The 26,383-nt window shown below is 39.2% G+C and overlaps 1 long non-coding RNA gene across 1 annotated transcript in view; it reads left to right on the plus strand.

Moving 5' to 3' along the window:
- Positions 1–24,573: 24,573 nt before the first annotated feature.
- Positions 24,574–26,383, plus strand: part of LOC128102219 (uncharacterized) — a 230,957-nt gene continuing 229,147 nt past the window's right edge. The window contains exon 1 of the long non-coding RNA XR_008215355.1: positions 24,574–24,743. This is a non-coding gene — a long non-coding RNA (uncharacterized LOC128102219). The remainder of the gene's footprint in view (positions 24,744–26,383) is intronic.

Consider the following 26,383-nt stretch of genomic DNA (forward strand, 5'->3'; position numbering starts at 1 on the left):
GGTGGGGTATGCCAGCTCTACCCTGTAGCATGTAGGGATTAAGGGATGCTGGGAGAATCTGGTGGTCAGGTCCGCTTTGATATGTTAAATCGGTACCACAGACATTAGTCCCAGGTTTGAAACTTAACACTCTCTTTCTCCACTTATGTAGTCCAGGACCCAAACCCAGGGTCATCCATAATGAGCTGGGTCTTCCCACATAAATTAATCATGACAACCTCCTCTGCCCCTTCAGACATGCCCACAATTCAACCTAATCTTAGTTCCTCACTGAGACTAGATTCTAGATTGTGTCAAGTAGATAATGAAGACTAATAACAAAGAGAGTTATGCGTGGACCCAACCACATGGACTTCCATTCCCTAAGTCCTGACTATGGCTGCTTTTGGGTGCTAAATCTTCCATCAGTAGAATTCAACACTGAGTCCCTTATATGGCATCATTCCCCAGGGGGACCAGTCAGGGTCTTGGTGACAAGTTGACTATACTGGACCTTTTCTATTGTGGGAAGGGCAGTACTTTTTTCTTACTAAATTTTTACTTTTTCCTTATAAATAATATTTTTGTTTGTGAAACTTTCATACATTTGTACATTGTATACTAATCATGCATGGATGGACACTTCTGAAACCTTTAGCCTAAAGATGATCTATTTTCCTGTTGTCTAAGATTTTTTTTTTTTTTTTTTTTTTTTTTTTTTTTTTTTTTTTTTTTTTGGTTTTTCGAGACAGGGTTTCTCTGTGTAGCTTTGCGCCTTTCCTGGAACTCACTTGGTAGTCCAGGCTGGCCTCGAACTCACAGAGATCCGCCTGGCTCTGCCTCCCGAGTGCTGGGATTAAAGGCGTGCGCGTGTTGTCTAAGATTTTAAAAATCGTAGATGAACTCAGGCATCTGGCAGCCCAAATAGCTCAGGCTTATCTCCTGTTATATTTTCTCATCTCTAGTCACTTTAATGCCATCTTCATGGTTTTTGGTCTTCACAGTTAATGGTCATTTCTATTGAATTGTTCTTGGAATTGAACTTAATTTAACTTGTTTTGTGCTGCTCTAGCTTAAGCAGTAGTACCTCTAAAAGCTTAGCAATTGCATGAAATGCACACACATATATTCACATTCATTCACTCACATTTATATTTATTATTTCTTGCATTATTGGTTATAAAAATATAAACATTATACCCTGTAAAATGAAAAATATTCTTTTGTGTATCACTTAAGGTCATGTTACAAAGTGTTTTGAATATTGTTCTTACTTCAAAAAGCTCTGACTTATGGAGCAAGTCCTACTTTTCCTGCCCAGTGATGTGATGCAGCTCTGAATATCCAAGCGACAGCCAGCATCTAGTTTCCTCTTTTCCCCATCTGCTATTTGTCCCAGATCCCATTTAGACTTTTCTCCACAATATAGTGTCCTGTACTGTGCTTAACACCTGACAGGCACGCAATGAGCAACTGTTAAGCTGTGAAATCAAAGCTTTTCAAAAATATGTTGCAGCATCTCATTCTATTGAATTTGCCTCTCCATTTTTATTTATATTTTAGCCAGTGTGGAAAAATACAGCAGAGATTCACAATTCTGCCACATACACTGTATGTTCACTTGGTCTTAAAAGCAGTAAATGGAAGACGTTCAACCATATTACCATTTATATATCTGAGAATATCGAGACACAATGATATGAAAATTTACCAGAGACTACAGCAGAGTGGATTCTTTGTTTTTTCTTTTTCTTTTCCCTTCCCTTCCCTTCTCCTCCCCTCTCCTCTCCTCCCCTCCCCTCCCTCCCTCCTCCTCCCCCTTCTCTCTCTCTCCCTCTCCCCCTCCCTCCCTCCCTCCCTCCCTCCCTCCCTCTGTCGCCTCTCTCTCTCTCTCTCTCCTTTCTTTTTTTAGAGACAGGGTTTCTCTGTGTAGCCCTGGCTGTCCTGGAACTCACTCTGTAGACCAGGCTGGCCTCTTTATCTTTTCAACAGCACTTGGAGTTGCCCGTCACTCTAGTTGTATCTATTTGGTGAGTGTGCAGTATTCCCTTACAGTGGCTTAATCTGCATTTCCCAGGTGACTACTTGGCCTTCGCAATGCCTTCCTTGGGTGTGTACATTTTGTAAGTTTTTATATTGTATCATTTGTCCTTGCTTAAACACATGGGTCTCAAATGTTTTCTAGGAATCCAGTGGGTTTTTTGCTCATTTTCTTACACCATCCATTGATGAACATATCTTTAATTTCAAGGCAGTATAATTTAGCATTCTTTTATTTTATGAATCATATTTTCAGTTTTTTTACCTATCCAAAAATTGTGGAAGGTATTTGTTTTAGAATATTTGCTATTTTAGTCATTATGTCTAAGTCTATGAACCATATCAATTAGTTTTTTATATATTATAAAGATTGGGGGCTCATTTTTTTTTCAAGTGGGTATCTGGTTGCTCCAACACCATTTAATGAAGTGCTTTTCCTCCCCCTGTAGTGTTTTTGATAAAAATAAATTGAACTATGGTGCTATTTTTGAGTTCCATTTTCTCATGATATTTGCCCATTTTTATATAAAATTCTGTTTTGATTATTACAGCATTGAATCAAGCTATCTTATAGTCAGGCTATGTGGATCTTCTTTTGTCAAGAGTGTTCTCCCCACCACAGTAGTTCTTTGTTCAGGTGTTCTATGAGCACCTAAAATGAATGTGCATTAACTATTCACTGGCTATTATTCATGTTAATTGGATAGCATTTTATAAGTTAATTTTTTATTTCCTGCCTTGTTGGTCCATTTTTTTCCCTAAGAAGTGTTGATAGAAGAGTGCTCATATTTTGAATTTTTATACCCACTTGAGTAGTATGTATTAGTGTCTTACTGTGGCTTTAATTTGCATCCCTGTGCTGGGAGCATATTTTCATGTGGAGACTGCTGGTTTTTTTTGGTGGCACTGAATTGTAAGGAACAGTTTGTGTTTGTAAATGACAAGGGGCTGGAGGTCTCTAGTTTATCTTTTCTTTCCATTGGGGTTTTAGCTCCCTGCCTTCCTTAGTGAACTGTGAGAATGATGCTGCCAAGTAAGAAGAAAGAAAGATTTATGCTGGCATAGAATTAACTTGTAAAGCTTGTGGTGGGGAAGTCAACCTCAGTGCATAGCCTCTCTGCTGATTAAAAGGTGATTGTTGGTCCGGCATCCTTGGGAGATAGGATCCAAGGACAGACAGCAGGCAGGAAATGTTCCTGCTCTGGGTGCACCTCTGCAGAGTTCAGACTTTCCATTAAAATAAATTCAGTGAATGCTCAGAGTTTTCACAAAAAGGCGTAGAATGTGTTCTTATATCTCAGAGCATTTGGTATTATTTTAAAAATATAGTTTCTTTGAATAACAGCACCCCCTGTGAGATACTGTTATTGGAAGATGTGAGCTATATCCAACAGTAGTTTACGTGATGCTGTTTGAACTGTGTAAATCAAACCTGTGAATGTGTTTTTTTTATTTCGCATAGTGGTTTGCCTTGAAGAACATTGGATTCCAACGTATTTTCTTTTTCTGATCTTTCTTGTCTGCAGACTTTCATGAACATAAACACACTGTAACCTCGAATGAGGGCAAGGACGTTTGTCTGGATCTCTTTTACAAGGCCACTGATCCAGTTCATGGGGGCTCTACACTCATGACCTAAGCACCCCCCAAAGACCCTTTTCCAAGTACCATCACCTAAGGGTTAAATTTTAGTAGATCATTTTAGGGGAATCTAAACACTCAGTGCATTGCAACATCTCAATGAGTTTTCTCACAGTTTGTGAACAGAATCATTTGGCTTCTAGTCAGAAGAGCTAGAACTGCACGAGTACCCAGAAGGCCCTTGTCATATTCCAGACATTACATTTTTTCATAATAAACATTATTCTTTGTTTAGTCTCATTACTGTATAGTACAATGTTCCATGTGTTTGTGCACATACGTACGTATGTGTGTGTGTGTGTGTGTGTGTGTGTGTGTGTGTGTGTGTGTGTGTGTGTGTATGTGTGTGTGTTTAGGCCAGTGTGTCATTCCTCAGGATGTTCCCCACTTTTTATTTTGAGACAGGATCTCTCACTGGCATGGAATTCACTAATTCTGGTAAGCTGGCTGGGTAGCAGCACCTAGGGGTTTGTCTTTCTTCACCTCCCCAGCACTGAAGCTAAAAATGCACACCCCTATGCCTGGCCTTTCTTACACAGGTTCTAGGGATTGACTTCAGATTCTTGTGTATGCACACTGAGCACTTTACAAATTATCTATCTCGCTAGCCTTTGACACTTAGCTTAAAAAATATGTATTTTGAGAAATCCCACATCTACCCAAGGAGCTCTTGGCATTTGATTGTTGCTGGGAGCGGGAAAGTTGGCTTTCTTCAATTGGTGTTACACCTGGTGTATCAACCACACTAGAAGGCAGACATCCTGGTGAAAAGCAGTAAACTAACACAACGGAACCCAATAGGTTTCTAGAGCAGTGGTTCTCAACCTGTGGGTCATGGTCTCCTTGGGAGTTACATATCAGATATCCTGCATATCAGATATTCATAACAGTAGCAAAATTACAGATATGAAGTGGCAACGAAATAACTTCATGGTTGGGGGTCACCACAACATGAGGAACCGGATTAAAGGATTGCAGCATTAGGAAGGTTGAGAACCACTGGTTTAGAGAGAGATAGAGGGAATGAAATTGGGTGGGTAGCTAGGCTGGGGAGAACCTTAGAGGAGTTGGGCAAGGGGGATGAGTATGATAAAAATACATTGTATGAGGTTCTCAAAGAATTAATAAAACCATTAAAGTATGTTATGGCTACCTTTGTGTGTCATAAGAATGGACACATTTTCATAAAAAATTCTGCATGAATTCCATGAGATATATGTAGCTGAAATAATGTTTGTTGTATACATTGGTAGACTACCATTTTTCAAGGTGGTTATGTCAGCTTACATTCCTCTTAATGTTTACTCTATATCTCAATTAGAATTTCACATTTTCTTTTCTTTTCTTTTCTTTCTTTTAATTTTTCAAGACAAAGACTCTATATCTCAATTAGAATTTCACATTTTCTTTTCTTTTCTTTCTTTTAATTTTTCAAGACAAGGTTTCTCTGTGTAGTTTTGGTACCTGTCCTGGATCTTGCTCTGTAGACCAGGCTGGCCTCGAACTCACAGAGACCTGCCTGGCTCTGCCTCCCAAGTGCTGGGATTAAAGGCATGCACCACCACTGCCCAGCATTTTCTGTCATTTTTAATTTTGTGTGTTGTGGAACATTATTTGAAGATGTGTTATGTTTGTTCATGCTGTGGAACATTTGTTTAATAATGCAAAGGTGTGTTGCATTCTTTTATGTTGCATTTGTTTAACTCTGTGAAGCTGTGTTATTTTGCCTGTCTAAAACACCTGATTGGTCTCATAAAGATATTTAAAGTTTAAAAGCATATAATTGTGAAGTTAATTTTCTGCTTTTGGCTAACTTTTTTGGTCTTGTTTACAATACTTTTGTTCAATCTGAGCGCATGAAGACTTTCTCCTGAGATTTGTAGTTTACCTTTCATATTTAAATCTAGATTCATCTGTAATAGATTTTGGGATGTTGTGTAAGATAGACATTGAGATGCATTTTTTTTAAAATGTAAAGATGACAAGACCATCCTCTTGACATTATTCAAAAGACCCTTCTTTCCTCGTCATCACTGATGGCCTGTGTGCTCCTGATTCCGAGTTCTATTCTCAGTACCTCTGTCTGTCTTATACCGAGTCTATGACAGCTTAACTAACATAATTTCAGGTTTGTCTTGATATGGCAATGTGAGGCATTAAGTCTTATTACAGTTATCTCACCTGAACTTTCTCCTTAGGATTTCTATATAAATTTAAGAGCCTTCTTGTCAATTTCTGTAACCTCACTTGCTTGATTTTTATTGTGAGTGCATTGAATCTGTGTGTGTGTATGTGTGGGGTAACTTGGAGATAATTGGATTATTTTTAATGTTAGATGTATTGGTAGAGAATTATTGTGTATTTCTCCATTGACTTGAGTCTTTTGAAAATTTTCCTATTAATATTTCATAATTTTCAAAGGAAAGACTTTTCCCATACTTTCTTCAATTTCTTTCTCTATATTGGGTGTTTTGTGCCATTGTAATAGCACCATTTTAATTCTTGTTAATTGTTTATTATTTCTCCATACAAAAAAATTAAACAATTATGGCTCTATATACCGCTGCCTTCCCAAATGAATGTGTTAGTTTTTATAGCTGAAAACATTTTTTTTTTTGTATTTTTTAAAGTACACAGTTTTAAAGTTCAAATAGTGACAAGTAATCTTCTTCCCTTTCAATCATTGTTTTTCTTTCCTACAACATTTCACGTGACACACAGGATAAAAGGGAAGGAGCAATGGCGATAGGAATACCGTTTCTCACCCTGAATCTTTAAGAAGTGTTCAATCGTTCACCAATAGGTAAGGTGTTTGGTATTAGAGTTTTTAATAGCAACTTCAGTGTTTTTACACATTTATTGAGCTGTTCCTGTGTTTCCTTTCTTTCATTCTGAGGCCGTGGAGAATCAATCACACAGATGCTCAAATCACCTTGTGAGCCTGGAGTAATCCTCGGTGTTGAGATGCGCATGATCCTTTCATATGCTGCATTTGTTAGTATTTTGCTTAGGGATTTTGCCTCCAAGCTCTAACCTCATGAGAGAGGTTAACTGAGGATTTTCCTGTCTTGCAATGCCCTTTGGATTTTTGCTTTAAAACAACCTTGTAAAATGAGATGAGATGATTCCTCTTTCTCTTACTTAATGTGTATAAAGTTTGTGTTGTTGCTGGTCATACTGTCTAAATTTATGAATGTCTTCATGTGGATGATTTAAATACTATCATAGATAAGTTAAGCTTGTCTTGAAATTTGTCTAGTTCATCTATGTTTTCAAATTTATTAACAAGGTATTCTCCACAAAATTCCCTTACTTTTTTCCTGTCTCTGTGAGGTCTGTGGTGGTGACCTGCTTTTCATTTCTATCACTGATAATTTGAGTCTTTTTAATACATTAAAGGAGACATTTACCAGTTCACAAGGGAGAGATAGGAGTTCATCTTTGCATGTGGTAACTTTGCAATGCCTAAGACATCTAAGCTAAGAGTACAGGGAAATAATTGGATATGTCATTGGGAATTTGGGAATCTGAGATGCTCATTTATGGGGTATCAGATTTTAAAGCCATATGGCTTGTCCCAAAGGAACTTGAGGTATGTAGGATGGAGCCCTGGGTCACTGTGCAGTTTAGAGAGAAGGGGAGAAAACAATAAGGAGAGTTAAGATGAGACACCTGGGAAGGTAAGAGGAAAACCAGAGTTACTGTGTTTTCAGGAAGCCACATGAAGACAAGTTTTCATGGAAGAGTATCAAATGTCGTAAGTAGGTTCAGTAATGCCTGAAAATTGACAGCAGGGTTTGGTAATGGGGGTTTAGTGTGACCTTGAGAAAGACTATGACATGAAACTGCTTAGGCCAGTGCTAAATCTTTATACTAGAATAAATATAATACTATCTATTTAGGTATATCAACCTCCATGGTTTCATTGCTGTTAAATAATGTGTATTTATTGTATTAACTTTTGGAATTAGGAAAAGAATAAAAAAAGAGAAAACAAACACCTGTAACCAAAGCAGGACAAGGAACTAAATAAAGACTGGGAACATTCAAGCCGGAAACAGTTCGAACACTGGAGATGAGGGGCGGTGGCGACGGGGAAGCTGACGCAGGGTGTCTGTGAAGCAGGGGGACTTGATCAATTTGCTGGTGGAGATGGTGAGAGGAAAGGAGATCTTGACGGCGACTCAAGGAGGGGTTGTGTGTGACTCTTCACTCTTTACTCCCCCAGTATTATATCAAGAACATGTTTGTTTTGTGAAAAAAGTAATTTGTTAATTAAAGACAAAGAGTTTAAATAAAGCCCACTTAAAGACAGGTTTATAGCAAAATGGCTCTATTAAAATTTAACATTGGGAATTAAAATTTCTCATTATGGGTGAAAATGGGGTCTTATCCATTCTTGGTGGTTGTGTTGCCATAATATAATTTTTTACTTTTTAATGCAATTTCATCTTATAAAATTATTTCTGTAAGGCATGGTGATGATGCATGTCTATAATACCAACATTAGAGAAGAAAAGGTAAGATGATATCATGAGTTTGAGGCCAGCCTGTCTCAAAATTAATTACTATTTAATTTAAATGTAGTTTGAATGTTTTTTGAGACTGAGTCTTGTTAAGGTTAGCCTCCAAAGAGCCAAGCCTCTAGGTAGACACCTTGATTAGATCTATTTAAGGAGTTAAAAACTGAACACATTATTTGTTAGTATCTATGAAAACTAAACTAGCCCAGTAATATTTTCATAATCCCATAAGTAAAATAAAATAGGGGCTATTTCTTTTGAAAAAATTCTTAAAATTGTACCTTTGCTTAAAAAAAAAAAAATCAATGTCCCAGGTGAGAGAAGAGGGGAAATGTGCCAAACTTTATTTGCGTGACTTTATTTCTACATTACCTCTTTTGGTATGTTCAAAACTTATAAAACCCTGAACTGAGTCAAGTCTTATGTAACGAAAGTAGAAGCCTTTTTTGATAAGCATTTGCATGTTGTTTAATGAAAATCAGTGCAAGAAACGAGATTTATATCCTCACCCATGCTCTTATGACTAATTAGTTTTGTTTTTAGAGGAAAAACTAGTTCACATATCCAAGTCTTGCTTTATTTGGTGCTGTGTCCTTCTCTCATGGAACTCCTTCATAATACACATGGTATTACTGCTGCCTGTATGTGATCATGAACTTCCTACTCCATATTATCTTGAAATCTCAGTAAATTGGAGAATAGTCCTGGCTCAGTTTCTTCTGTTGACTATTTTGGGATTGGTTGGTTGTATTAGGAATGGGGTGACTGAAATTGTTTCTCCAAGGAGTTCAGAGTGAAACAGTAAGTTCTTTCATGAGCAAGATCCGCCTCACCCTCATTCTTCACTTGATTCACCACAACCAGCACAGTGGGCTTTTGAGGTGTGGAGGTTGTAATGGTAGAAACGTATTTTTGTCAATGGCGTTCTAAGTGTGGGTGTGTAGTGGGCATGTTTCTTTTAATCAGAAAACTAACATCTTTGGTTGAATCTGTTTCACAAGGAAGATAGCAAGGGTATGAGACATATAAGGCAGCCCTCAGGTTATAATTTCCAAATAGATTAGAGATAAACTGAGCGCGCATAAAAATGACCAGAACACGACATGCGATGGAGACAATAAACTACTGTAACAGCTCATGTACTAGAACAATAGTTGTAAGCTACCATGGTTAGGTAAAGTTGCCTGAGAGGTGTGGATATGGTTTGATAGATTTAGTCAAGTGATAGTAAGTGTCAGGGATTAAGGGTGAGAAAGAGATACTATGATAATGAGGACCTGTCTGAGGTACAGGTAAAAAAATATTAGGACTTTTTTTTTTAGTAGGTGTCGGCATCAAAGAGGAATAGTGTCACAAAGATGTTACAATATTCCAAAGTTCAGTTATTTTCCTGTATTCACAGATTCATTCTCTCACAATGTGACATGGAAGTCATCTGTCTCTCATGAGAACAGTGCTTTAGAATAGTTACAGAGGAGGCATTATCAGTTTTTGACCTTTAGCCTTGGTCTGTGAGGTTTCTGGTCTCATGGTGTTGATCTGATTCTTCTGATCTCCAAGAGGGAAGAGTCCTGGCAGTGTGGCTCATGGCTTTGGAGCTTTGGCTCTGGTGTTAGACTGAGTTCAAATCCTGAGTCCAATGATCACCAGTCATGTGATTTTGGACATTTTACTAACTGCTCTTATTTAATTTTATTTTTGACAGCAAAGAATGGCAATGATGTTTACCTCATTGTTCTTGGGGTGTTGAATGAGGCAGTCTACAGGGAGTACTAAATATATAGAAATACGTTACAAATATTTAATTTTCACTTTTGCTTATTCAACACTAGAAACAAATTTGGTATCATAAATCTGATTCTGAAATCCTAAATGTGTATTTTTACTTTTGTCTTAAAAACAAAACAAAACAAAAAACTAGGGGTGATACAAATTAATCTAAGGATTATGTTTCAAAATTAGTGTTTCATTTTAAAAAAAAATTAGTTATTGGAAATCATCCTATTTTAAGTGTAAGAATATTTAGGACAAGTTGTTCCAAACTTCTTTTTTTTTTAAATAATTGAAGTAACGATAAAATAACAGTAACATGTAACATTTACTGATGATTTACTATGTGCCAGGCATCAGACAATATCTCATGTATGAGCTGAGATTGTATTAGTATGAAAACTCTCCTTTAAGAAGCCCGAACGACCTGGCCACACCCTCACTGAAGGAAAGAACAGACTATGAAGACCAATCGGGGCATTACGATCCCCATGACCCTTAACCATTGCTGTATTACACAGAGGAGTTACGGAGACAATGCCTAGGTGTTCCTTCTCAAACCATAGATTTGATGGGAGAGCAGTACAGACTATCTGGGTCACTTTAGGTTAAACTACGGAGGGTTTTAAATGCAAAGAAGTTCTAAAACATCTACATTGATCACTCTTAAAAATATTAATCTGCTTATGTGTCAGGGGCATTATTACATTGAATATGTGCCCTACTGCCTGCTGATGTATTTATGTCAGACAGATGGTCAGTAAAGCACTTGGCATCACGCCAAGGTCAGTAGCAAACAGTACACAGACTGTAACTGTTGTATTTATCTGACCTCATTTAAGGGACTTGTAAGATTAACCACTCAGCTGCAGGAGTTTTGCCTGGTTGTCATCAACTTCCCTAACTATGCTAATGTAGGTCACCTCCTCACTGAATTCCCTGATGTGGTGTGTGCTTACTGAGAATTAATTGTGCTTGTGCCCAAACCCACCTGTCAATTATTTTTGTCATTTGCATTGTGGAATCTAAGTACACTGTTACACAAATGGAAGTAGGTATTTCTATATAAAATTTGTTGACTGCTTTTGAGATATTTGATAAAATCAAGTCATTAAAAATTACATTATTTTTTGAGCAAGCTTATTTAAATGGTAAGAAATTCTTATGAAACACAAGAGATTTCTGTACTCAGATTTCTAAGGACTTTTTAACTTTGCTTCCCTTTGTGAGAGGAAATGTTCATAAATATGGAATTCATCTACATTTCTTCTAAAAGAGAAAGAAAAGAGGGTAATTTGGCAAGTAGTTTGCATAATAAACATAAACAAGTATAGGTAGCTTTGTTGGTGGTGTTTGAAAAGCTTGCTATAATGTATCTCTTAAAGTCCCCATGTTTATTTTCTACTTACAAAAGTAAGAAATGAGAGTGAGATTTCCTGTTTTTCCTTATTATTGTGACCTTTTTGTGAAGTACCTCAGTCTGCTACTGATGACATGAGAGCCCTGTGGTTGATGGAGACTTCTATTTAATGCAGAGTTTCAGATTTAGAAGTTTTCTAGTTTAGAAACTATAAATTATTCATACACTATCAACTTTTAAAAACCCTATTTATGACAGGATGGGATTTTGCCAATCTCAGCTGAAGCAGTCTAAATAATTTATCTTGTGTTCCTTCAATGTACAATACACACTGAAGCCCAGGAAATGTTAAGTAACTTTTATTCCCCTCTTTGCTATGCTGAGGTCAGGGAGTTAAGCTTTCAGACATTCCTTTAACATTTCTTGGGCCTTTGACTTCTCACAGTGTGCTCTTTAAAATTTCATATTGTGCCTTTTCTTTCATGACCTTTTCTTTGTATTGAATTTCTTGTTTTTAAAGCATCCTTCTCTCTCATTAATTATCTCTACTACATTTCCACACATAGTAACTTAGGATATAAATATGACAATATGTTTGCAAGAGTTCAATTATCACAGATCCTATTATCATTCAGGAGCATAAACAATTAATGACTCTGATTTGATGTTACTGAAATTGGTGACTCACTAGTGATAAATCTCAAAAGAGTTCAAGATTTAATTGAACAACTAACATTTTGGCATTTATTCGAATTTCAGACTGTTAATATATAATTAAGAGGCAATGCAAACAAACATAAATATCTTTATTCCATGAATCCCAGTCACCCAGAACCACCACATGCAGTAGACATGGACTATTAGTATTGCAAGTACAGAGGTGTGAGGAAAGGAAAGGGTGTAACAATAGTATGTGATTATTTCAGGAGATTCTGTCACCGAGCAGCTGCAAACCTAGACGCAAGGACAGTAAGCATCTAAGTGTGAAATTATTATGGTTACCAGAATGTATTGTGATATACCTAGTGACATTTGCCATTCACTCTTTTTAAATTTTTTTTGTCATCCACTTGGCTATTTAGGTAGTAGTCTAGCTTTTAAGCTTTTAATTCACTTACCACTCATTAGGTAAACGTGAATGGGCAGAGGCCAATCAAAATCTCTTTTTCCCCCTGTCTTTGATGATTAGTTCAGGGATGCCCAAATGATGCCTTCAGATCCTCTGAGATGTCATCTGTCATGGTTTAGATTTTTAAAAGTTACCTTGTAGGGTTGTGTGTTGGAAGCTTGGCTGACAGCCAACGGGCTCTGGAGGGTTAGTTAGATCATGGGGGCTCTACCGTCACCAGTGGCTGAACCAATGGGTGGATGGATTTACAGTAAACTATTAGCTATAATAGATGAGACTTCATTAGAGGCACAAGTTCACTGAGGGGATGTCTTTAGAGGACAAAGTTTATTTCCATATTCTTCCTCTTTATCTGGTCTCTGATTGGAGGTGAGGAAGTTCATCTACTACATGCTCTCCTATTGTTGATTGTTTTTACTTTTTGGCTCTTAGCTCTTTTGGGGGGGGTCCACCACCCAGCTCCCAAATACTCACACATGGAATCTTATTTCTTATAAATGCCCGGCCTTAGCTTGGCTTGTTTCTTGCCAGTTTTTCTTAACTTTAAATTATCCCATCTACTTTTTGCCTCTGGGTTTTTACCTTTCTCTATTTCTGTATGTTTTTTCTTTCCTTCTTCTTCTGTATCTAGCTGGGTGACTGGCCCTTGGAATCATCTCTTCTTCTTTTCTTGTTCCTTGACCTTCTTTTGCTTCCCAGATTTCTCCTCTCATTTATTCTCTCTGCCTGCCAGCCCCGCCTATCCTTTCTCTTGCCTTGCTATTGGCTATTCATCTCTTTATTAGACCAATCAGGTGTTTTAGACAGGCAAAGTAACACAGCTTCACAAAGTTAAACAAATGTAACATAAAAGAATGCAACATGCCTTTGTGCCATTAAACAAATGTTCCACAGCATAAACAAATGTAACATATCTTAAAATAATATTCTACAGCACTCTCCACCATGATATTTCCATCTTAGAATACAGGGGCCCCAAAATAATGTAGCCAAGTGGCCATGAATGAATTTCAGGCCAGCTTGAGTGACTTACTGAGATCTTGTTTAAAAAAAAACAAAACAACATATATTCTTCTATATTCTTTCCCTCCTTCATTTCTGAAATAATTTTCAGATGATTTCGAAGCATTTCAGATGGTTTTTACTCACATAGTCTCTATAAAAGCAAGCTATTGAGCCCTGTTGAAAATAGGCTCAAGTATTTTCTCACACAGGAGAATTTTCTTCTCCATCTTGAGGATTACTTTGACTCCATTTGTTCTCATTGCTCTTGATATCCCCTATTTCCTCCTCCACCTTTTCTTCTTCTTTTCCTCCCCTCCAACTTGCATGGTATGCAACATGATGATTTGTAACACAGTGTGCACACAAAGTGAAGTGGTTAAATCAACATAGGCAGAATACAAATTACCTGACATGTTTATGTGTTTTTGTGGTGAGAATTTTTTTAAATCTACTCTTAACAACTTTTAGGTATATGTAATACATTGTTGATGACTATCATCACTCTGCTGTGGAATAATCTCTTAAATGCATCTCTTCTGTCTAGATGGAATTTTGTTTTGATTTGTATCTCCATCCTGCACTTCCTACCCAGTCTCTGGTAATTTGTTCTCTATTTCTACTTTGTTCTCTATTTCTATTAGTCTGACTTTTTTAGATTCTATACATAAATGAGATCATGCAGAAGGAAATACCTATTTTTCTAATGTTAGATTCTTTTCTTTTTCATTCTTTCATTAATCAATTCCAACTTTTACATATATTCTTCTCATTCTCAGACAGTTCCTGCAATCTTTTTTTCTTAATCAGTGACTGAGGTTTTGTTTATTATCTCTCAGTTTTTGAGTCAGGAATCCTAACGTGGTGTTACTAGGTTCTCATCTCAGGGTTTCTTGGGTTGTCATGAATTTGTGTTGATAGCACTTCTTTCTCTCCTAAAGGCTCAACTAAAAGAAGAGCTGGGTCCAAGTTCACGGGCAGCTTGCTGGTAGGATTGAGCTCTGTCAGCTCCTTGTCATGTGGGCAACCCACCACACCAAGGTGTCTTCCTTCAGAGCACACCAAAAGGAGCAGATGCCCAGACAGAGCCAATGCATCCTGATAAACTGACCAAGGGAGTGATGTCTCAAAGCATTTGTCACATTGCATTTGTTTGAAGGGGGCAGGGTTCACTCAATTCAGCCTATGGTCAAGAAAGGGTGATAAAAGAAAGGATTTAAAGATGAAAGGTGTGGCTAACTTTCAGCCATCTTGGAGGCTGCCTACCACAGGTGTGTCTTGATAGCTTCAGGCATTTAGTGTGATCTTGTTTTATGCTGATTTCTATCAGGATTTCAAATAATGCAATTGACTCTTCATAAATAATGAATTTAGATATTTGAAATAAAGATGTGCTTTTCTGAGTATTTAAACTTTTTCTTGTCATTCCAGAGATGATTTAAAGTATTTATATGGCATGTGCACATTTTATGTGCGAGCCCTGTAGCATTTTACAGGAAGGAGTGGAACACATACAGATTATGAAATGGGTGGCACTTCCCCCATGGACCCTGAGAGATTTACGTATTTCTTAAGTTGACTTTGAAGTTCACGACTTTACAACCTTTTTCTTTCCTGTGCTGTTTAATGTGAAGACAGCAGAGTTCTTACACTTCTAGCAGGTCTCATGCCTTGTTCCCACTTCCCAAAACATCAGTAACAAATTATGGTGTGGATATTGCTAGGTCTCATAGCATTTATATTGTCTTCTAAAATTTAAATTATGCCCACTGTGACTTGTCAATCTCTTGGTTTTATGAAATAAAAAATCACTAAATAGAGATTACTGCACGATGAATATGTAAATATTATTATAGAAATTAACCAGGAAGAATTTGCAATTTCCTTGGTTAATTTGCACTCTTCCCTACCCCTACCTATTATTATACTTTGGGATTCCTTTATATCTCTTAGCTGCCATTTTTTCTTTTTTCTTTTATTTTTGCTTACTTATGTGAGTGATTTTAAAAGTTTATCTTGCAGGTTTTCTCACTTAAAATCTTTTAAGTTTATCTTGCAGTTCATCTCAAATGAAATAAATACATTTCATTTCTGAGATCCATTTCTTGTTTGATGAGCTTTTAATGTTGGGTTAAAACTATTAACTATATGAGAAAACATATGCCACTCAGTTCTTACAACTCCAGCTTAATCAAAACCATGGAAGTGCACATTTTCTGTCATGCCTTTGGAAAGGCTGGAATAATTTAACCAGAATTTAAAATATTAGGCTAATTTCTATGTCCCACAGGAGTGATGTGAAGATTCAGAGATTGGCCCTGTATGCTTTCCTTTCTACCTTTGTGCGGCTACATTTTTTCCTCTGTGCTAATGACTCCTCAATCAGACTACAGATATTTTTCCTGGTTCTAGCTGGATTCTATCCAATATATGGTTTATTTCCCATTACCTACCTCGATGATTAAAGTGTGACTCATACCAAACCCATAATTTTATCACTGCTCTTCATTCTTGTCATCCTTGTTCAATGTCTTATGAAGTCAGTACGACTGTCACATGCAAACGTGCTTTCACTTGTTTTCAGGTAATGAAAACGTCATTGAATTTTTACCTCATGCATCCTTCTTTGGTGATTCCCATCAATTCTAGGAAAATTCTGTCACTTCAATTGTTTCTGCATTACTAAGCAACCAGTTCGATGATTCCTCAATATTTTGTGGTAGTATTCTATATTTTATATTGATATCTATGTACAGATACATATGTACTTAACATTTACTGATATAATATTTATTGCTCCCTCTTCACTGAAATAGTGAGATGTCTTGACCTGTTTCATGCAGCTATCCAGTGACGTGTGTGATTTTCTCACTATTATGCTTGAATATTAGCAACAATTCTTATTTTGACCAAGATGTCTTTGCCGCCACTATGGTATGGGAACTGAAGGTCCAATATCACTTTCTGCTGCCGGAAACCTTAAGTGGAAGGTGGGGCTACCAACATTCTTACATAATTGCTGTGCAAAGGTCTCTCTTCAGGACTACTGAGATAGAGCACCATCATGGAGGCCTATGTGTCTGAGATGTCAGAAGCCTTGATGCCATGTAGTCGGTAAAAAGTTTAGTTACCCGCTCTGTCCTTGCATTCTAGGGATAGGCGAGTTGCCCATTCTTTTGGCTCTTTTTAATCCTCAAGCCTGAGGCATGGGGAGTGTGGTCGACTGTATACAAAGTCTTTACCGTGACTTCCTAAGTTTTCTTTTGTGAAGATTTATTTATGCATATGTTTGTGGGGGTGAGGTAGGGATGTGTACATGAGTACAGTTGCCCATAGGGACTAGAAGAGGGTGTTAGATCTCCTGGAGTGGGAGTTATAGGCAGTTGTAAGCCACCAGATGTGGGTACTGGAAACTGAACTCAGGTCCTCTGCAAGAGCAGTCCAAGTTCTTAACTAATGAGCCATATCCCAGCCCTGAATCTTTTAAGTTGTCTACTCCATGTCTTAACTTCCTTCTTTTCCAGGTAGGGAAGAAAACAACATTCTTAACATTTTCCCTGAGAATCTTCTGTGTTTATTTGGCCCATGCAGCTTTGGTGTTGATCTGTTTAAAGTAGAGGTCTTAGTGTCTCTTTTCTCCCTTCACTCTTTGATTTCCTAAATGAAGCAAAGACCACCTCCTGTCTCCCCATCCAACTAAAGCTAGGTCGTAAGACCAGGAGGTGTATATGGAGAAACATTTAACAGTTTACAGCAAATCCCAAGCTTGGCTTTACATTTAATTCTCTTCATTTACTGGATTCTAAAACTAGGATTAAGACTTTTTTCCTTCCTTCTTATTCTAATTTGTTGCTTCCTCTCAACATTGAGGGTCATGGCCTTGGTCAAGATTGTGTCAAACTCCAGGATCACTGCAATGGTAAGGACATCTTGGTGGAATCCCGGACTCCAGTCTCTAACAATTTGCCTCCTGCATTACTGCTGGTAAACTTTCTTTAATGGCACTTTCATTATCTTACTCTTCTATAAAATTTTACCCAAGTTCCCTCTGGGTACAGTCCAAGAATGACAATTGCTTGATTTCCAGGCTGCAGTTTATCTATGAAACTTCCTTCCACTAGTTTCAGAACAACATTTTCAAATTGTTTTCCTCATTTGCCTCCATTAGTTATGCCAACTTTCGCCTTGGAATTGATGCCACGTTTCTTGCCACTCCTGTCAGCCCCTTTATTTCTTGTTATGGTAGCAATATTACTCATTTCTTAAGAACCATTTCAAACTGTACTGATATCTGTTCCTGGTGAAGGCGATTCTCATTGGTCAGTGCTTCCTCAACTTCCTAAACATTAGCATCTCCCCAGGGAGTAGGATTGGCTCTGGAAAATTCTAATGACCATGTCACACCCAATACCAAATAAATTAGAATGCCTAGAAGTTGGCATTTTCATCAGCATAGTTAAAGATACCTGGGTGATTTCAATGTGTGTAAAAGTTTGTTTTTGTTCATGACAGTACGTTTTGGCTGTACCATAACTTTGTTCTTGGCTGTATTTGGTCTAATGTGGGTATTTGTTTTCTTATGGTTTTCATCTACGGGGTAATTTCCAAATAGAAAGAAAATGAGTTTGGAGATGACCAAAGAAGACATTGTTGGTCTCCACCCAGATCCCTTAGTATTCCTGCTGCTGCTGCTGCCGTGATGATCCACTTTGCTACTTAGAACACTTTTGGTGACAAACATAGGGAAGGGTTTGGTCCACTCTGTCCCCCCAAAACAGTTTTCCAACAAATTTCAAGCTGACTTTGTGTCCTACACTTTAAGTCAGTTCTGACATTAACTTTGCAGAATTACTTCAGACCCTACAGGTTAAGCACTGAGTGCTGAACCCCTGCTTCAGGTGATCATTCCACGACTGTCTAACTATAAGGAAAAGGTTCCCATCAGCCTATTTTCTTGTTCAAGAAGTCAGGAGGTGTATATACCGCCATTACTCACCTTACTCAGCGTCTTCTGGCACAGAATCAAGAGGAATGAGACAGAAGCAAACATGCCAGAAATATAGCAAAGCTTTAGTGGGGGTGGGGGACAGCTTGCAAATAGAAGGGAGCTGGTGCCGACAGACCTGGATGGACCTGCAACCAAGGAAGAAGCAAGTCTTTAATGGCTGGTTGGCCTGGGTGAGACAGCAGTTATTACCTTGTTGGAAGGACTTCAGAGCTTAAGAGCAAAGGAGTGTGGAAGACCCTCTGAATGCTGTAGCTACTACTACTGCTCAAAGGGCAGGCAGGTAGAAGACCACATCCTGCAGGCAATCAGCAGAAAGTAACCCAGACAGCTGTTAGCATAGCGCGCAGCCAGAGGGCTTATCTACAACAAAGCTATGGGAAAATGAATAAGGCATCTTTCAGGTGTGCGGCTTCCATAAGTAGTGTTCTTTATGTCAGGCAAGAGCGACTACAGCGAGAGGGTTATTTAGGTTCTACCTCAGTAACACTCAGGTTTATTATAAAGGATACGAATAAATAGAGGCACAGGAAAGGTACCCAGGGGGAGACATGTAAACAAAACAAGCTGATTCAGTAGCCCAAACTCAGGTAAGTTATTACAAACAATGAAGATGCTTCTCTCACTCACAGCATTCGTGAAATTCCAAGTATGGTAGCACATGGCTGTAACATCAGCTTCTTCTTGGGAGGCTGAGGTAGAAGAACCGTAAGGTCTAGTCCTGCCTATGCTACAGAATGGGCTCAAGCCCCAACAATTCAGTAGGAATTTGTCTCAAAATAAAAATAAAAATAGAAAATGACTGGAGATACTAACTTGCCCAGCAAGGCCTTAGGTTTAGTTTCTCTCTCTCTCTCTCTCTCTCTCTCTCTCTCTCTCTCTCTCTCTCTCCATACACACACACACACACACACACACACACACACACACACACACACACACACACACACAGGGCAGGGGGCTTCAGAAACTCTCTTCTAGGAACTGAGAACAAAGACCAAATATATATTTCACATATCATAACCCCTTTACTCCATCTCAGGGCAAGGGAAAGTAGCTGGAGATTGAGTCATGCCTAATATGGTGCTTTGAATGAGAATAGTCCCCATGGGTTCATATATTTGAATACTTAGTCCCCTGTTGGTGGAACTCTTTGGACAGGATTAGGAGGTGGGGTTCTTGTCAGAGGAGATGTGTTACTGGGGGTGGCTCATACCTGTATATATTCTGTGGCCAACTGTGGGCTCTTTGTCTAATATTCCAGAGCATGAAAGCTCAGCTATTTTGCTTTGCATATAGACAAATTTCTTGAAGGAAATTTAGAGTTCCCTGTAGAACCAGGCTGAGGTCACCATCCCCAGGACTTGTTCAGAAACTCTGTGCTTGGCTTGCCTTCCTCCTTTGCTTCCTCCTTCTCTCATTTCTCCTGAGAGAACTGCCTTAATAAATCACTTGCTCGTGAACCGTTATTCAGAGTTGGCCTCTTGAGAACCTAAGATCTCACCTCTCCTTCAAAGCATAATAGTGAGCACATATAAAATTCAGTGATTTATTACAGTAGGAATTCTCAAAATAAATAGAAATACAATTTAATAAAACCTTAGTTGAAGGTACTGAAATATGATATATTCAGGGTTTCTCTATAGAATTACATATGCTTTCTTAGATGCAGTTTAAAAAATCCTGGACATATTGAAATCTCAATTGGGTAGGAAATAATGAACCAGGTAAAAATTTGTCAACAATAAAGATTTTTAAAAAATACCTGAGATACAGTTTAGAACAAAATTGCAATGTCAAGGCAACTGCCTGCAGCTCTATCACAACTGATTAATAAATACACTGGGAAACTGGGTATTAAATTTCATATGACAGGATGTTGATAGAAATGATTAAAAAAACATTTTGTAACATATTTAAAGACTGTCTTAGGGTTTCTATTGCTGTGAAGACACCATGACCATGGCAACTCTTATAAGGAAAACATTTAATTGAGGGGGCTCGCTTACTGTTTCAGAGGTTCAGTCCAATATCATTATGGAGGGGAACACGGTGGCATGGAGGAAGACATGGTGCTGGAGGAGTAGCTGAGTGTCCTACATCTTGTAGGCAACAGGAAGTCAATGGAAACACTGGGCAGTATCCTGAGCATAGAAAACCTGGAAGCCTACCCCCAGAATGACACACTTTATCCAACAAGGCCATATCCACTCCAAAAGAGCCACACCTCCTAATAGTGCCTATGAGCTTATGGGGGCCATTTACATTCAAAATACCAGAAAGACCTTGATTGGCATTGGGATTCTAGAATCAAGCAGAACTTCATTCCATAAATGGACTAAGGTTTACACTGAGCTTAGCAGAATTTAGTTTTATAGATGGAGTCAGAACTGGAAGACAAGAGGCAGAGGAGAAAAAGCAAATTGGTCATTTTAAAATTAATTCCTCTGTATAGTGGGGACAGGAATTGAGAAAAAAAGGAAATATAATTGATTGGTCAAAATCAGGTTACCCAGGGGCATTTTGATTTTCTTTTCCTTTTTGGTAAAGATTAAAGCAGAGGGAAGTTCATTACCATGTTAATTAAAATTAGCCAGTTTAGAAAATGTGATTACTACCTCTTGCTCCTGAAGGTCAAATGACAATTTAGTTGCAGTTTGTTAATGTGGAGCTTTCAGCATAGGTGATTCCATTTTGATTTTTAGCTTGGTTTTGGGAGGCTCTTATTTTACAACAATAATCACCTCCTATAATTTTCATTTTTACAAGACTTTTCTTCTTGAGCTGAAAATCCAGATGAGAGCACAGAGATGAAAACAAAAAGGTGCTGGGTATCTTTGGTGTCTTTCCATTCCTCTCCAAAGTGTAGATAAAGATCGCAGAAGTCTGGTGCTGAAGGCACAAGGGGTAAACTTTCTTAGTATGAGCTGGCCATTGTTTATTTTTCTGTTCTCAAAGCCTGGAGCTCTCTCTGGGCTCAGCTGACTCCCCATCCCTTCAGCTCTGCCAGGTACCATAGAGCTGATAAAGACCTTGGGAATTTGAGGTTCTCCATGTCAGCTTCCTGCTGCTTTGGGTCCACTGCAGAAAATTGTAGGAGACTGGAGCGCACAAGGGAGGGATGCTTCTGCCCATCTCATTATGACTTTGGTGACAGTAACTACATCTCCTCTGCTGCTCCAGCTTCCACTCATACCAGACTTGACTGTGTAACATCAATTGCTAAATGGTCTTATTAATAAAAACAAAACAAAACAAAACCCAGAGCCAGATATTGGGGTGAAAGCTGAAAGATCAGAGAAACAGAACAAGCCAGCCACAAGTTCTTACCTCTATGAAATCCTCAGCCTCAAGAGAGTGAGTTCCTGTTTCCTTATGCCTTACATACCTTTTTCTGCCCTGCCAATTTACTTCCTGGGATTAAAGGCATGTGTCCTTCCCAAGCAAAGACATGAGATCTTAAGTCCTGGGATTAAAGTGTGTGTGTGTGTGTGTGTGTGTGTGTGTGTGTGTGTGTGTGTGTGTGTGTCACCATGCCTGGCTCTGTTCCCAGTATGGCCTTGAACTCACAGAGATCCAGACAGATCTCTGCCTCCAGAGTGATAGGATTAAGGGTGTGTGCCACCACTGTCTGGCCTCTATGTTTAATCTAGTGGCTGGCTCTCAGATCCTCAGATAAGTTTATTAGGGTACACAATATATCACCACATAATTGTGCCTTTGGTCCAGCTTCCACCAAGTAATTCTTGTCCTTCCAGATTGAAGGCACCCCTGACTTCCTGCTGTCCTCAGTATGAGGTTTCTATTCTCTAACTTGGTATATTTGAGGTAGGGTAAGGAGGAGATGGAAAGAAAATTGGGAGGAAGGACTGATATGGGGCTCATAGGGTGACAGGTTGCTATCTTCCCATGAGACCGCTGGGGCTTCAAAAAGCGGTGTGTGTGTGTGTGTGGGGGGGAGGATGGGTCGGCATTGCTTTCCTAGCTATCTGTCTCTTAAGTCAGCTTCTGTCTGTGGTTATACAGGGACAACGAAGGGAGAAGGCCTCCAAATAGTCTACCCTGTCCTTGGAATGACAAGAGCGCATCCCATGTGTGAAGTCCGCACTGGCTGAACAAGTGAGGAGAAGGCGGGTGGACCTGAGTTATCTCTCCAGCTGTCAATCCAGAGTCTGCTCAGTGGCTGCAGGGACAACTGTAGACAGAGGCTAGCAAGGCAAGTAGAAGAGAGGTAGGGAGGAGGCAGCTGCAGTTGGGTCTACCATGTTAGGGAGACCATCCAGGGCCCTCTGAACTGACATGTTCCGGACACTTGCCACATGGGTGACAGCTGCTGGTTGGTGCTTTGCACATGAATGGCAACAGCCAGTAGAGGACTCTGGGACAAAAAAAAAGTTGAGTCAAATGATTGTTTTGTTCTTTTTCCTTCAATTACACATCCACTCATTAGGGAAACGGTAGAGAGGGAAGCAGAAGTTGACTGTAACTTTAGCTGTCACACTCAAGGCTACAAGGGTTCCAGATTATCTTTTCAGGTTGAGGAATATCTGCATGTATACAATGAGGCATGCTGAAGGTGAGAATCATTTCTAGACGCAAAATTAGTTTATATTTCATACATCATACATACATACGGCGTGAAGGTAACTTTATATAATATTTAGAATCATGGTGCACTTTGATCTGCTGTATCAGGTCAAGTGTGTAATCTTCTACTTGTGGCATCTTGTTGACATTTAGAAAAAATTATTGGCTTTTTGAGTGTTCTAGATTCCCGATTTTCTGCCTAGAGATCCTAAGTGTGTATTGTGTAATCAGACTACATGATTTTGGAGTCAGAGGAAGAGGGGCAGGCCAGACCCCCTTACCTCACCTGTCTCACATGGTTGGGCTATGTAAGAGTATCCAATCTATATCAACTTGACAATTATCAGACATCCATTGAATCTGCCTGCTGTGGGGGGAAAAGCGCAGATTCAACAATCAAGTAATTAGAAAATTTAAATTGTTTTGATTAACATTCCACTAACCCACTTGGTTCAGTTAGAAGTGTAGTAGTTACTTTATTTGTTGCTACAGAAAAAGAAAGAAAAGAAAAGAGAGAAAGAAAGGGAAGGGAGGGAGGGAGAGAGGAAGGAAGGAAGAAACCTGGCAAAAACATCTTAAGAAAGGATTTTGGGTCACAGTTTGAGGGTCCAGTTCATCGGGGCATGAAGTCTTGGTGGCCAGAGTGTGAGTTAGCTGGTCACGTTGTATCCAGTCTCTGAGCAGAGAGGGATGAGTGCTGGTGCTCAGTTTGCTTTCTTTTTATGTAGTTCAACACCCCAGCCCATGTAATGGTGCTGCCCATATAATGGTGCTGCCCATGCTTGGGGGGGGTCTTCCCACTTCAGTTAACTTAATGTAGAAACCCCCGTCATAGAAAATGCCCAGAGGTTTGTCTCCATGGTGATTCTCAATCCCATCAAGTTGACAATCAAGATGAACTACCACAGATGGTTACCCTTAAACCATCAGATCATCTAGAATGGCATTCTCTGGATAGCATTTGTGGGCCAGTGAAATAGATTTTTGTTTTTTTCTTTCATCCTCAGTTTTCCAGTTTTCTAGTCCCTTCTTAGAACTAGGAATAGTGGCTTAGCATTTCTCCTTCTGTCTTTATATTTTCTCTTTCTAGAATCTAAAGTAGAGAATACAGAATTCAATTTATTCAACTATATATAACCATGTATGCTTCATTGGTTACTATGCAGAATATGAGCTTAGTCCTATTTCTTCATTTAATTATTGACTGGTTATAATTAAGGGGGTTTCATGGTGATAGATTGTGCACCCTAATAAAATTTGCCTGAAGATCAGAGAACAAACAAGCCACTAGATTAAACACAGAGGCCAGGCAGTGATGGCACACACCTTTAATCCTAGCACTAAGCACTTGGGAGTCAGAGATCTCTCTGGATCTCTATGAGTTCAAGGCCACCCTGGACTACATGAGATTGACTTAGTCTAGGAGAGAAACAGAGTCAGGCAGTGGTGGCATGTACCTTTAATCCCAGCGCTTGAGATCTCGTGCCTTTGCCTGGGAAGTCACATGCCTTTAATCCTGGCACTAGGAAGGAAGTAATATGGCTGGGCAGAGAAAGGTATATAAGGTGTGAGGAGACAGGAACTAAAGTGCTTTTCAGCTAAAGCCTTTTCTGCAGAAGCCCTTTTTGGCTGATGCCTTTCGGCTAGAGAGCTTTTTTGGTGGAGGACTCAGAGACTTTCAAACAGAGGACTCAAGGAGTTGGTGAGGTGAGAAGTGGCTGTGGCTTGTTCCTTTGTCTCTCTGATCTTTTGGTATTTACCCCAATATCTGGCTCTGTTTCTTTTTTCTTCTTATTAAAAGACCATTTTAGAATTCGAGTAACAGGGTTTGAAGCTGTCATGTATACGTCTGGCACCATGCATTGTGATATGATGTGATTTCTCTGCGTTGACTATTTTTATTCAGTGACTTGCGAAAAGCGTTTGTGAACATTCCTCTCTAGATGTTCCTCAGCTGATGACTTTGCTCTATTTCGTAGAAAATATTATGGATGACTGAAAGAATTTCTTTCACCTAGCCCCAATATTCTGGCCTTGTTTGTTGCTCTCCTGTCTCGCACCTGAAGTAGCAAATAAGAGGGGCCCCTTCGTCGCCACAAAATAGAAACCACTTCCATTTTTGGCTGTTTGATGTAAAACAAAACAAAACAAAACAAAAATCCTTGAATTCCCACTAGATGGTGCTATTAGAATGCAAACGACTTAATTTATCTTTGGTCATAGTATAGCTCCATAAAATCTTCATTTTGAAATCCATCTCCGCATGTTATTTTGGCTTGTCAAGCAGGTCTGCTTCCTGCTGAACTAATGGATTGGGATGATGTAGCATTTAGGGAAAAGATTACCCAATGCTTACCAAGAATGCCCAGAGGACTCTAGGCAAAATAGCCAAGAGACATTTGTCCACTTCTGATACGAGCCTGTTTTACCGGACATTTTCGGTACCCTTACGCTTCTCCGTGGACATCTAAGGGAGATCCCACAGAGACAATATCTTTGAGCTGAATGAGAACCCCAGTGTATGGCTTTTCTTCCTAGTCTTGCCTCCTGTGCTGACTGAGGGGGCTGATGGTCTTAGATTGCTGATCGTTACCAGCTAACTCGTCAGTGATGATTTATCCATTGGCTTTTACAGTGCAGTTTCGGGACCAGAAGCACCACTTGAGATTTGCTAGAACCACACAATCAGGCTTCTCCCATGATTTAGTGCATTAGAAATTCTGGGGCTGAGACACTGCAACTCCAGTGCTTTCTCCAGACCTCCAGGTCGATCTGATAGGCAGAAAACTTAAACACGGTCTTAGAGCCTTCCTAGTCACAACCCTCCCCTGTCATCTTTGGACTGACATCTTGAAAGCCCTAAAAGAGCAGCTTCAAAGGCGAACAGATGGGTGAAGTATTTGAATGCCAGTGTGTCCTCCTTGTCCCATGCAGAGGGCTGCCTCTGCCATTGTGTTCTGGGTATCAGCCTCCATTACAGCGGACTGACTCCCTGTTTCTGTGTCTAGTGTGTAAATGAGGAGGAAGCAGTGATTAGTCATTCACATTCCTTTTGGGAGGAAGACTGAGATACCTGGAAAAGCAGCCAGATGGCAGCCTGCGTCCTAAACCGGTCCTCCATTACTGAAAGGCACTCTCTGGCTGTTCCCTGTAGTCAAAGAAAGGCAATCCAACAGCGGTGGTCATTTATTGACTAGGCTGTTTGTCTTTTTCTCTACTGCAGCATGAGTCAGAGCGCACAGAGGGAAAGAGAGAGGGAACGACCTACTGATTAGTGGGTCAAAATCCTGCTATGGGGGACGGTGAGCCACTCTGCCTCCGTTTCACCGACTCCGTTTCACGTGGGG

The sequence above is a fragment of the Peromyscus californicus genome, unplaced genomic scaffold (genome assembly GCF_007827085.1).
Source record: "Peromyscus californicus insignis strain IS unplaced genomic scaffold, ASM782708v3 Scaffold_7__1_contigs__length_154581171, whole genome shotgun sequence".
Classification (NCBI taxonomy): domain Eukaryota; kingdom Metazoa; phylum Chordata; class Mammalia; order Rodentia; family Cricetidae; genus Peromyscus; species Peromyscus californicus.